General features: G+C 30.6%; 2 pseudogenes; both read left to right on the top strand.

Annotated features, from left to right (window-relative positions):
- The first annotated feature begins 8,847 nt into the window (after positions 1 to 8,847).
- On the top strand, positions 8,848 to 9,668 carry LOC149880814 (uncharacterized; annotated as a pseudogene).
- Positions 9,669 to 10,288: 620 nt separating this feature from the next.
- Positions 10,289 to 12,228, top strand: LOC149880815 (uncharacterized; annotated as a pseudogene).
- Positions 12,229 to 12,972: the final 744 nt, after the last annotated feature.

Below are 12,972 nucleotides of genomic sequence, written 5' to 3' on the forward strand. Positions count from 1 at the left end.
ATATATATATATATATATATATATATATATATACACATGTGTGTGTACTGAATATATATATATATATATATATATATATATATATATATATATATATATATATATATCGATGTATGTACTAAAGCCCTCGATTTTACCTAAATCAGTGTAGCGATTTTGCACAAAAAAAGTCTTTTCACAATATAATACAAAAATTAAATTGTTATCGTATTTTATACAAAAATTAAATTGTTATCGTATTTTATACAAAAATTAAATTGTTATCGTATTTTATGAAAATTTAAATTTCAAGTAACTTCAATATTATTATAATTTATTAACAATTCGATTAAAAATTGCCGTTTTTAAATGTTTTTAAATGTTTTTAAACGTTTTTAAATGTTACGATTGAGAATAGGCTTTTTATTGCAAACGGTGCAAATGATACTGCCAATGGTGTATGGAAAAAAAATCCGCAGCGGCTATTTTTCAAAGTAAAGTAATTTCTGTAAAAAAAAATTAAAAACCCAATTTAAAAGAACAAAAGTTTTGAAATGTCTGATAAAGTAAAATGAATGACGTACCTTCATTATAAAATAAAAAAAAGGTAAGAACACTCAGTTTAAAATAAGTAAAACAATTATTGAAAGAAATAACTCTAAGCCGACCAAAACGTACTTTATCATCAAGTTGTTACCATAAACCCTCAATTAAATTTAGGACAGCAGATTGCGCTGTCCTTTGCATTACAATGATTTTCAAATGTATCAAACCAAAATATTATGTTTTTTGTTTGGGATCTTTTTCCTGTTGAAACGTCCAACATAGAGGCATTTTTTTTTAATCTACAAAAGGTAACATTTGATTTTCCAGAATTGAACTGTATATGTGTTTGTCCATTATACCTTCTATGTAATAAAGTGGTCCCTTTCTAGACAATCCTAAAAAGCACCCCCAAAACATTAAGCTTTTACCACCTCTATGTCTCACGATTCTAATTGTGTACACTTATTTTAGTTGTTTTTGAAATATTCTTCTCACTTTTCATTTACCATCTAGACCTTTTAGGTTAAACTTCGACTCGTACGACCATAATATTCGTCTCCGCTGTTCTACCGTCTAACTTCTGTGCGCCTTTGCGAACTCCAAACTTATTTTTCGATTCTTCGCCGATATGAATGGTTTGATTGCTACACGATAACTATACAACCCTGCATCATCCAAATGTCGCCGTACAGTATTCCCTGAAAAAGTTCCAATATGTTAATTTTTTTCACGTCTAATAGTTTTACGATCAGTAAGAGGAGTGTTTTTCTTCAGTCGTCCAACTAAATGCTCAGCTTCAACAGTTCCTTTGGTTTTATATTTATCAACTAATTGACTTATAACCGCTTTTGACATTTTGTATTTTTTACATAATTGACTTTGCCCTAACGTTGCACTATGCATCGCTAAGCGGAAATAGGATTTTGTACGTATTTTTTAGTGATTTTTCATATTTAAACTTTTTAAGTTTTTTTTTTTTTTTTTGCATTCTATTTTTAATTCTCTATAAAAAAAAAAAATTATTTTTAGTTTTTTTAAACTTTTGACATCTTGAGGGTATTTTTTAGGTTTTAAAAACTCGCATTTTTGCTAAAATCCTTTCAAAGTAGATAATAAGTGTTGAATTTCTATATTATTTTTATACGAAATTAAAATAATAATGTATTTAATTGAATGTAAAACAAGAAATAGAAAAAAAAAGGTTTTCGAATAGCATTTTTTTGCTGATTTTTTGATTTCTTAAACATTGATCAATTTAAGCATGTGGTCACAGAGGTCGCCTCGTTTTTTTTATTTAAAATACAACTACTGCAAATCCATTTTACTGCCATGCAAAAAAATTGAGGCGACCTCTGTGACCTCATGCTTTAAAATCATTTTTATTACAGTGAGTTTTATTAAAAACCGACTAAATTTTGTGAAGTAAATGAAAATTCCGTAGTTCAATAACATACGGTAAGTTTTTATTTGATTCAGTTTTACCTTGCGATGGTTTATATAAATTATCAAAATGGCTACATTCGCTCATCGTCAACTTTTAACACATTCATTTCCAGAGCAGGTGAAATATTCAGAAACTGAAGTAAAATATAGTCTCTTAAATATGATTAAACATTCAGTTTCTAGAGAGTTTGAGTATCTTTTGGAGGATAAAGATAATTCTATTAAAGTTTTAGCACAGGAGAAACGTGATAACATATGTTATTTGAAAAGTGGGTGGTGATGGTCAGAGTGACCAATCTGACTCTAGAATGCAGCAACTATGAAGAAAAATGTGCATGATTACACTGTGTATAGTAAAGTGTTTGTACTGTTGGAGATTAGAAGTGGAAAAAAGATACTATGGAAAAATTGTAATCCAAATAGTCCAGATGCAACCCGTCATCTTATGTTTTGTTTTTCCAAAGAGACTGCTAGTTTTATTCAAGAGAAGTTTGAACATTTACAAAATGAAATTTTGTCTTTAGAGAATATTAAAAGTAAACTTACACTTCATGACAATACTTTTGTTATAAATTCAAGTTTGTCAACTGTTTATACCACAATGCAGCAACTATGAAGAAAAATGTGCATGATTACACTGTGTATAGTAAAGTGTTTGTACTGTTGGAGATTAGAAGTGGAAAAAAGATACTATGGAAAAATTGTAATCCAAATAGTCCAGATGCAACCCGTCATCTTATGTTTTGTTTTTCCAAAGAGACTGCTAGTTTTATTCAAGAGAAGTTTGAACATTTACAAAATGAAATTTTGTCTTTAGAGAATATTAAAAGTAAACTTACACTTCATGACAATACTTTTGTTATAAATTCAAGTTTGTCAACTGTTTATACCACAATGAATGATGGTAAAACACTTAATGCTGTGGTATCAAAATTGCTTAAAAAAAATATAGCATCTCATTGCTGTCATGTATGTCAAGCAAGTCCTAAGGAGTTTAATTTGGAAACCATTTGGAATAAAGATAAAAATGTAGACAAGAAAATATTAAAACTTGGAATTTGCAGTCTTCATTTGTGGATATGCAGCATGGAGTGGGTTTTTTTTTTATACTACTTGCAAACTTCCAGCAGTGAAACAAGGAAGAAAAATTCCAGCAAAAAATAGCCAAGAATTTATTGAAAACAAAAAAAAAAAACTCCAGCATTTATTCAAAATACAATTAAAAATAAGGGTATCTTTTGTCAGGAAGGGAAGTGGTACATCCAACACTGGCAGTTTTGCAGTTTTGAAAATTCTTTAATAATCCATCTGTGACTGGAAGAATTCCACTATGATCAAACTATTTAGGGACCTGCTCATTGATATGAAAAGTACAGCCCCAAGACCGAATGTGAAGATTTTCAAGCAGAAATCTGAATGTCTGTTTGGTCTCATTTTTAATGATCAGTTTTTAAAAACCATTCCAATGTCACAGTCTTTGCATAGAATGGTAGTACATGGTGTTTCTTTTATTAAATATTTTAAGTATCCAATAGGTTCTTTGTCTGAGAGTGCCATTAAAGCCAGGAACAAAGTTAACAAAACTGCATGAGTAGGTCATGCACGTTTAACTTCTTTCGCTGAAAATACTAGGGATACAGCTAATTATTTATTTATGACATCTGACATGTACCTATACTGTAAGAAAAACAAAATGCAAGAGGTATAAAATCTATACTGCTAGAAGATTAAGCTGATAACTGTTCTTAAGGTAAATATTGGAGAAAGCTATATATATCTGAAACTTGAATATTTAATGTTATCGTTTTATTTTATTATTGATACATTTTAGGGGCTGGTGGTAGCCAATCTGATATTTTTGAGATCTTTTCACCTAATCAACACAGCATGTTTTTTTATGCTTGAAAAAAAAAAAAAAAAAACTAATTGTTAGAAAAGTTGAAGCATAAGAATCCCAAACTTTTTATGTTTGAGGAAAAGTTGCAACAGTTCGCCTCAAATTGACTCAATTTTGCCATGTTTTTGTTTTCCTAAAAGATGTGTCTAAAGTCCTGTTTCTACTTAGTGATTCATAGTGCAATTCTTGAAGGCTTGTTGTAGATATTAAATGTTGCTCCACATAAGGATTGCTGAGACCTGTTTAGAATGAAAATTTTAATTATATTTCAATTATATACATTTATTACAGTGAATACAGTTTTTTCTTGAATGTATAATTATTAAAATTAGAACTTGATGGATAATTTCTATAATAAATAGTTTATATCTTAAACTATACTATTTTTTACAATAACAAAAACTTTTTAAAATTTTAATGTTTGTTGTTAAATAATTTTAGGAAGTCAAAGAGTAATGGTTCGTATTAAGAAAAGAAATCAAGGAAGCATCATTAAACCATGCAGCTGTAATTGATAAGCAACTTTAAAAAAAAGGCTATTCTCATAGCCACATATTGTTAAAAACCTATTTTAGCATCAGAACCTTTATTCTACATTTGAGGGGAATGGAACTTCCGGACATGAATTCCATCGTGACGCAATCACCGATTTGAGCTTATTTTCCACATTTATGTTATAAAAATAAAAAACTGTAATGTGCATATTGTTTTTCTATATTCATATAGAATAACAATATGCACATTACAGTTTTTTTATTTTTATGAATATAGAATAACAATATGCACATTACAGTTTTTTTATTTTTATAACATAAATGTGGAAAATAAGCTCAAATCGGTGATTCCGTCACGATGGAATTCATGTGCAGTATTTATTTTACTTTTATTTATAATAAAATAATTCTGTTATTTCCTTTTTTATTTAACATAAAAATATAAGTTGGAGACTAAAAATGCCTGTAACCCCTAAAAAAGATAAAATTGATATATCAGACTTAAAGTTTCAAATATCAAAAACTATCGGTTTTATATCTTTTTAATCAAAAATCGAATTAATATATGTATAAACAAACAATATCTCATAATTGATGCTTTGTTAAAAAAATTACTTCAAAATGTTAAACAGTTCTCTAGTTATAAGGCTATTTCCTTTTTTTCTATCAGCGCGACGCATATTGCGTTGTTCCAGCATTATAATCATCTATGATTTTTCGTTTGAAAACACTATTAAATTTATTACGTGCCATTCCATCATATTTCGGCCATAATCTTACTGTAAGCATCTAAACAACATTTGAAGTGTTTTTTTAATATTTAAGACTAATTATAAAACTATCACTTCTTCCTCAAATAAAAACCCAGATTTGAAATAAACAACTTATGAATAAAATGCGATGCTGTTCTACAATTTAACGGTATAGCGATAAAAGTTCCCTTTGTTTTGAAATGTTACTCTCTTTATACTGTTTTCTTATTCAAACAAAAAAGGCATTAAAAAGTGAGTCATAAAAATAAAGCCAAAAGAAGAATATATTTCACGTTTATTAGTAAATAGTGTTTCTATTAAAGGTTTTTAAAAATATATTCCACGTTTATTAGTAAATAGTATTTCTATTAAAGGTTTTTAAGTTAAAACTGTTTTATAATTGTTTTAAATGTTTTTCTTACCTGGAAAAGCATTTTGTTTTAGAGTTCCCTTAGTATTGGAGGATTGTGTATCTGTTAAAAAACAATTAAACTTACACATGAAATAGTGCATAATATTTAAGGTCAAGCAGTAGCAAATAATATTTAAACAATAATATGCTATCAAGTTGTATAAGTAGGTTGTAAGTTCTAAAAGTTTTACTGTTATCGTTGTTAGTAACTATTATTTAAAAACATATTCTACTTTTTGATTTTATGACAAAGTATTCTAATGGATTTTAGCTATATGTTTTTTGGCTTTCACATCAGATTTTTAAGAAAAAAAAGTATTGCATTTTTTAAAAAAAGTTGAATTTATTACTATTAACAGTTATACATATGTAAATGTAAACATTTTTTAGTATCAAGTTTTTTCCATAAATCTTCAGAATTTAGGTCAGGAGTTTAGTTCAACATTTTATTAGTCATAAAGTTACGATAGTGAATGTAAACTAGCAAGTAAGATTTTTGAAAATAAAAAAATCATGTGCAAATCATTAAATTTGGTGGTATAACTGAATAAAAACCTTTTCCTTATTGACCTTGAATATACAACTTCTGAGATTTCTCTCATTAAGTTCTCATGTTCAAGTCACTTGGGTGATTTTCCAAATAAATTTGGTGTTTCTTCTACATTCAAGTGTTTGCGTACGTATGATTCCTCCATAATATCTTGAGTCAGCTTAAATTAGCTTTACTACTCCCAAAGAAATTCCGTATCTCTTCCCTGAATACATTACAAGTTCTATGTTCTTTAGCATTCATTGATTCAATAAATTATGAACTCCTTTCAGATCCAGCAGAAAAATAATTAGTATATATTCAACATAAATAATCCATTCATGAATATAGAATTGCCACTTCTTTCGAACACTCATGATTGAATTGTATATATTTCTACTGTGAAGTAAAATTTCAAGCTTCTTTGAGGATAATTAATAAAAATTCTTTCTTCAATAGTGAGAAAAAGTCCTTCAAAATAATTACAATAGGTTAAATATTTAAATTGAACTACTTCCAAAGTGCTGTTTCTCTGTTGCAGTATCAAGATGCAGCGGTCTTTTTTCTTACAGCTTGAAAGCTTTATAAATAGAAGAATGGAAAATACAGACATTTTACTAAATCAATCAACTAAGAATGATTCGATAAACAAATTTTATCACAATCTACATGAGATGAATTTAAAAATCACTCTGCTTACTCATCAGTAGAATCAGATGACTTGAGAGCTTTAATACCCAACTCTGGTAACTCAGAAAATACAGACTTAGGTATTTCATTACAGTTTGCAAGGCAGATGCGGTTTTAGATATTCAAATTAAAACTTACTGCTCTTTTTGAAAACTTTTTTAGTAACGAGGCAAAACTAGCAGTTGTTTATTGTATCTCATTAAACTATAAGCACATTAAACTGGAGTTCAGTAGTATTTTCTTAAGTCTACAACCACTATGTTTTACCATATTTTGGTCCTAATGCACTACTTTATACACTTTTACAACAACGAATGGAAAAAAAAAATTTTCTACATTTTCTTAAGTTGCATATTGCGGCTGAACCACAACAATAATGAAAAAAATATCCATAACATAGGAATATTTATTTAAAAAATGAACCACTGAGCCATAAGCAAATATAAAAGTCATTATTAAATCGCCGAAATAAAAAGAAGCAATTCATAGTAAAGTGGTACCGAAATTATTACGCGGTACAATCCTCTTATGAAAACTCATTTCATAATAATAATAATAATAATAATAATAATAATAATAATAATAATAATAATAATAATAATAATAATAATAATAATAATAATAATAATAATAACAATAATAATAATAACAATAATAATAATAATAACAATAATAATAATAACAATAATAATAATAGCAATAATAATAATAATAACAATAATAATAATAATAACAATAATAATGATAACAATAATAATAACAATAATAATAATAACAATAATAATAATAATAATAATAATAATAATAATAATAATAATAATAATAGAAGGGAAAGATTTGTAAATTCTGAAGAACGATTTGTGAACTATCGGAATGATTTGTAAAAATAAGGAACGAAATGTGAGCCGCAGGAACGAATTTACAGCGGAATAAGGAACGGAATGCTTCGGCAAGGAACGAAAAGCTGTTTCAGAGAACGATTTGTTATTCTTAAGGAATGCTCAACGTTTTCTTGTTCAACGGCCATTGAAATTTTCTGCTTATGGTAGAAGCTATTAAACTGCCTTCTTATATTTATCAATTTATGTTTATATCTTTATCTTTATGCATACCTAAATACATACATACATACATACATACATACATACATACATACATACATACATACATACATACATACATACATAAATACATACATGCATGTGTACATACATACACTGAGTTTGCCCTAAGAACCCTCTTTTACAATTTTGAAAATGAAACAATGGAATTCTGCACGACAGTTCTTACAGGTATTCATCTCAACTGCTAGCTTTTTACCTTGGAGCAGATTTGTTGAACTTCAGGTTTCTACAACTAGGTGCACGTCACGAAGCAAGATTCATGGCTGATTCATTGTACCTGTTGGTGCATATCACCAAGAATTACAACAAGCAGATCATGATAGATTCACTTTATTCACAAAAATTAGGGAAAGATTGGCAAAGCCATAAGTCTTAGTATTCTCAGACACACTTGGTATTTTACACCACAGTGTGTTATCTTTGCATTAGCTGACCAGCACTTAGAGGAGAAAGAGAGGATAGATAATCTCGTGGAGTTATTAAAAAATGATGTTCCAGATATGAAGAGCTTTAATAAAAAACAACCAAAATATTTTACACAGGTTTGTCTCCTCTCAAAGCTATGCGACTTTGTTTCTCAGGAGTCTTATCTCTTTTTTTCTCCATCTTGGTATAACCACAGATGACATTCTCTCATGGAAAGAAGGCATGTCAAATTTTGAGAGAAATCTCAACAATAAACTTTTCAAGACATTTGCGTCCAGTGTACGTCAATTAGCAGTTGTTAATGACAGGGCTGAAAGACACGTCAAATTGGTGCAGGATTTCATTGGAAGGACACATTCCGAAAACAGGCTCCAAGACAAGATGATTGTGGTTTTAGACAAACGGCAGAAGGTCTCTAAACGTGCCACTAAACAAGACTTAAAGAATATTTAGTAAAGAAAAATTTAGTTAAAAAAAAAAATCAATACTATTATTTAGTCAAGTAGTACTTTAACCAGTCAACTGACACACATAAAATAATTACAGTTTTCATAAATGTCTGGAGTCTGGAAACATTATGAAAAAGATTGTTCTGAAAGTGTTTGCAAGATATGTGGGAACAAAACTCAGTTCACAGGATATACAACAGGAATGTGGCACCAACTTGGTCAAAAACATGGGATAAAAAAGCCCCAGGACAAGAAAGAAACAAAAAAACCTGCAGCCAAAACAGCCCCCGAAATCTCAACATTTTTTCAGGAGTCAATTGGTGAAGTTCTTTCAAAATTGGCAGCCTTGGACGGATTTAGTTTTAATGCTTTAACCAAAAGCACATTCATTTGGTCAGCAATGACAGAAAAAGGCTACGATTTCCCAAAAAACCACAAACAAGCCATTCAGCTGGTGAAAAACTATTCTGCCAGTGTTAAAGCTGAGTTGAAAAATCAACTAAACTCATTGTTGTTGACAGGAGAATGTTTTTACATCACTCTAGATGAATACACATCCCTGAAAAACCCAAGATTTTTCAACATCAACATTCACCAAAAGAACAAACCCTGGAACCTTGAACTCACATGTGTTTCCGGATCTTTCCCTGCAGAAAAAGCAGCAGAAATTGTCTCAGAGAGAATGGAAGAATTTGGACTGAACTTTGCTGATTGCATTGTTGTTCTGTCACTGACGGGGCTTCAATGATGGTCAAGTTTGGGAAAACTGTTCTTACCGAACATCAAACTTGCTACAGTCACGGGGTTCATCTGGCCGTTCAGGAAGTTTTGTACGAAAAAAATCAGAGCAAGGAGTCTGGAGTAATAGCATGCCATGACATGAGCAATCAGCTGACAGGTGACAGCACACAGGCAGAATTTCGTTGACAAGTGCCATTTTGCAGCGGACAAAACAAGTGCAATTTTTTTGGTTTGTTTCATTTTCTTAAGTCTGGTCCGTGTCAACGTCACGGAAGTTTTTTAATAATTAAAGGAAGTATCCAGAAGTTTCCAGAAGCATGCAGAAGCTTCCAGAAGTTTCCAGAAGAAGCATCTGGAAGCATCCAGAAATATTTATCATTTTTATGACTTCAAGTGCAGAAATGGCTCCCGACAGTCTTGGATAAGAAAGAAAATTATTGGCGATTACGTAACTGGAATGTCACAAAAAAGTTTTTGTGATAAATATCGCGTGAAAAAATGGACCGTATCAAGACTATGTTCCAAATATCATTCTACGGGGAAGTTGGCAGCAGATAACAAAGGTGGAAGACCGCGTTTCACCACTTCTAGAGAGGATTCTATGATCGTCAGATCCGTCAAGGAGGATCCCTGGATATCATCAGTCGAGATACAAAAGCAATTAGAGCTTTCTGTATCGGACCCAACAATCAGACGACGTGCTATAGAAGCCGGATTGTTTTCTCAACGCCCTGCAAAGAAACCGCTGAATTCACTAAAAAAACAGAAGAAAAGACTCCTGTTTGCTTACTCTCATTTTGACTGGAATGTGCAGAAATGACGAACTGTCCTGTTCAGTGATGAATCGAAGTGCAACATTATTGGGAGCGATGGCATTTGCCGTGTACGTCGACCGGCCGGAAAACGCCTCGATTTACGTTACTGCCATAAGACCGAGAAGCATGGTGGAGGCAATGTAATGGTCTGGGGGTGTTTTTCTGCTAAACGGTCTAGGTCCAATACATCGAAACGATGGAATAATGGACCGTTTCATGTATGAAAATATCCTGAAAGATGTTATGTTACCTCATGCTGAATGGAATATGCCAATAAAATGAGTTTTTCAGCAAGACAACGATCCGAAACACACTGCAAAAGTAGTCAGCAGTGGTTTCAAGACAACCACCTATCGGTGATAGATTGGCCGCCTCAATCTCCGGATCTCAACCCTATCGAGAACCTGTGGGAGATTGTCAACCGCAGAATTAATCGTGAAGGTGTTCGTAATAAGGATCAACTGTTTGAACAAATCTAAAAGGCCTGGGCAGCGATTCCACAAAGTTTCATTGATCACCTGATCGAATCTATGCCTCAAAGATGCAAGGCTGTGATCGACAACAAAGGATTCGCCACGAAATATTGATAGCGAAATACAGCTTGGTCAACATTTTGTCGAGTTGCACTTGTTTTGTCCAGAAGGAAATCAACTTTTTTTAATACTTTTGATTAATTTATTAATTTTCGTGTACAAATAATGAACTTTGTGATGAATAAAACTTGAAGAACTTTGTCTCTAATCAGTTACATAGTTGTTTCTCTAAATTTAAAAAGTGCAGCACTTTTATATAAAGAAACTAAATTAGCATTATTTTGTTTAATTAGCAATGTTTTGTCCAATACTGTATATAAAAACATACTCAATTATGATTTGCATGTAAATTTTGTCAAACTCCATGTGGGAGTTTATTTAGCATTAATTGGTTTAATTAGCATTATTTGGTTGCAAATGTTTTGTCCAATACTGTATATAAAAACATACTCAATTATGATTTGCATGTAAATTTTGTCAAACTCCATGTGGGAGTTATTGAATGGTTTGATACAGGTTCAAAAGTAACATTTTACACTGGATTACCAAATTTGAAAATTTTATGTTGTTTGTTTAACTTTTTAAAGCCTATTATAACTGCAAATGGGAACTCAATTTTATCATACTTTGAAGACCTTTCTTTGACACTTATAAGATTGCGTTTAAATCTATTTATTAGAGACTTTGCTTATAGCTTCAAAATTTCAAAATCTACCTCATCAAAAGTATTTTTAAAATGGATTGAAATTATTTACTTCAGAATGAAACATTTAATTAAATGGCCTGCTCGAAATGGAAACTATGCCTTATGGAAACTATGCCTTTATGCTACAGAAAATATTTTGAAACAAAAGTGGCTGTAATAATTGATTGCTTTGAAATATTCATAAATAAACCATCTAATCTATGCGCAAGGGCAATAACTTGGTCACAGTACTAAAATCACAATACTGTTAAATTCTTAATTGGTGTAAGCCCACAAGGTATAATAACATTTGTTTCTAAAGCTTGGGGAGGTGCATTAGCGATTAATACCTAACAGAGCATTGTTTAATTTTGAAAAACATCCTTCCTGGAGATGTTGTTTCAGCCGATAGAGGTTTTAACATCGCTGATAGTGTTGGCTTTTATTGTAGGGAGCTAAAGATTCCAGGATTTACGAAAGGAAAGTTACAACTAACTTGTTTAGATGTAGAAACAACCCGGAAAACTGCCTCTGTTCGAGTACACGTTGAGAGGGTTATTGGGTTGTTATGCAACAAATATAAAGTTCTACAAAGTATTATGCCATTAGATTACTTATATATTAAAGATTCTGGATTATGGTCAATAGACAAAGTTGTTATTGTTTGTTCTTCTTTGGTAAATATTTGTGATTCAATTATTCCTGTGGAATAGTTTTTTTTTTTTAAAGTTTAACAGGATTGAATAATTTGTGAAACTAGAATTTGTAACAAAAAATAAACAGTATAAAACATTTTTATTAAAAGACTACATTTTTATATCAATATTATGCAATAATCGTGATCAATAAAAACTTTGTTTTCTTTTTTAAAATAGTTGTGTTCTCTTAGTATAAATTTATTTTTATCCGATGTTTCTTTCACAAAATGATTTCTATGGCTATAAAATTTGTAAATTAGTTCAGTTAAAATACATTCTTCAAAAAATTTTTTACATTTTATTATTTCACATATAAACAGTGTGTATGGACGTGATAATAATTTGAGCTACTATAGTTCACTACAAACTAATATTTAGTAACGGTTCATTGACAGCTACTGTTTTTACCTTTAGTTTTTTGTTTCTATAGACAGCTACGAAGCTGCTTTGGAACAGTTGGAAACGTTAGAATTTACATCAAGTGTTGAAACAGCTATAGTTAGTGATGAAGAACATAATATGCCCCCAGCTAAGAAGCTTGCATGTTGTGCTGAGAGTGACAGCAGCACTGAGGGGGATAGCTGTCCATCGTTATCACCCAAACTTAAGAAGCCTGTTAAAGCTAATTTCCAAAAACTAATACAACCTGTAATTACAACTTCAATTATAAAAAATCTCAACATACAAATGTGTCATCTCCAATTCAATCTGTTGCACCCTCTTCTCCTGATGGTTCTTATTCACCTTCACCCTCTCCTA

The sequence above is a fragment of the Hydra viridissima genome, unplaced genomic scaffold (genome assembly GCF_058129835.1).
Source record: "Hydra viridissima isolate aposymbiotic clone 2 unplaced genomic scaffold, HvirCarnegie_v1 scaffold_12, whole genome shotgun sequence".
Lineage (NCBI taxonomy): Eukaryota > Metazoa > Cnidaria > Hydrozoa > Anthoathecata > Hydridae > Hydra > Hydra viridissima.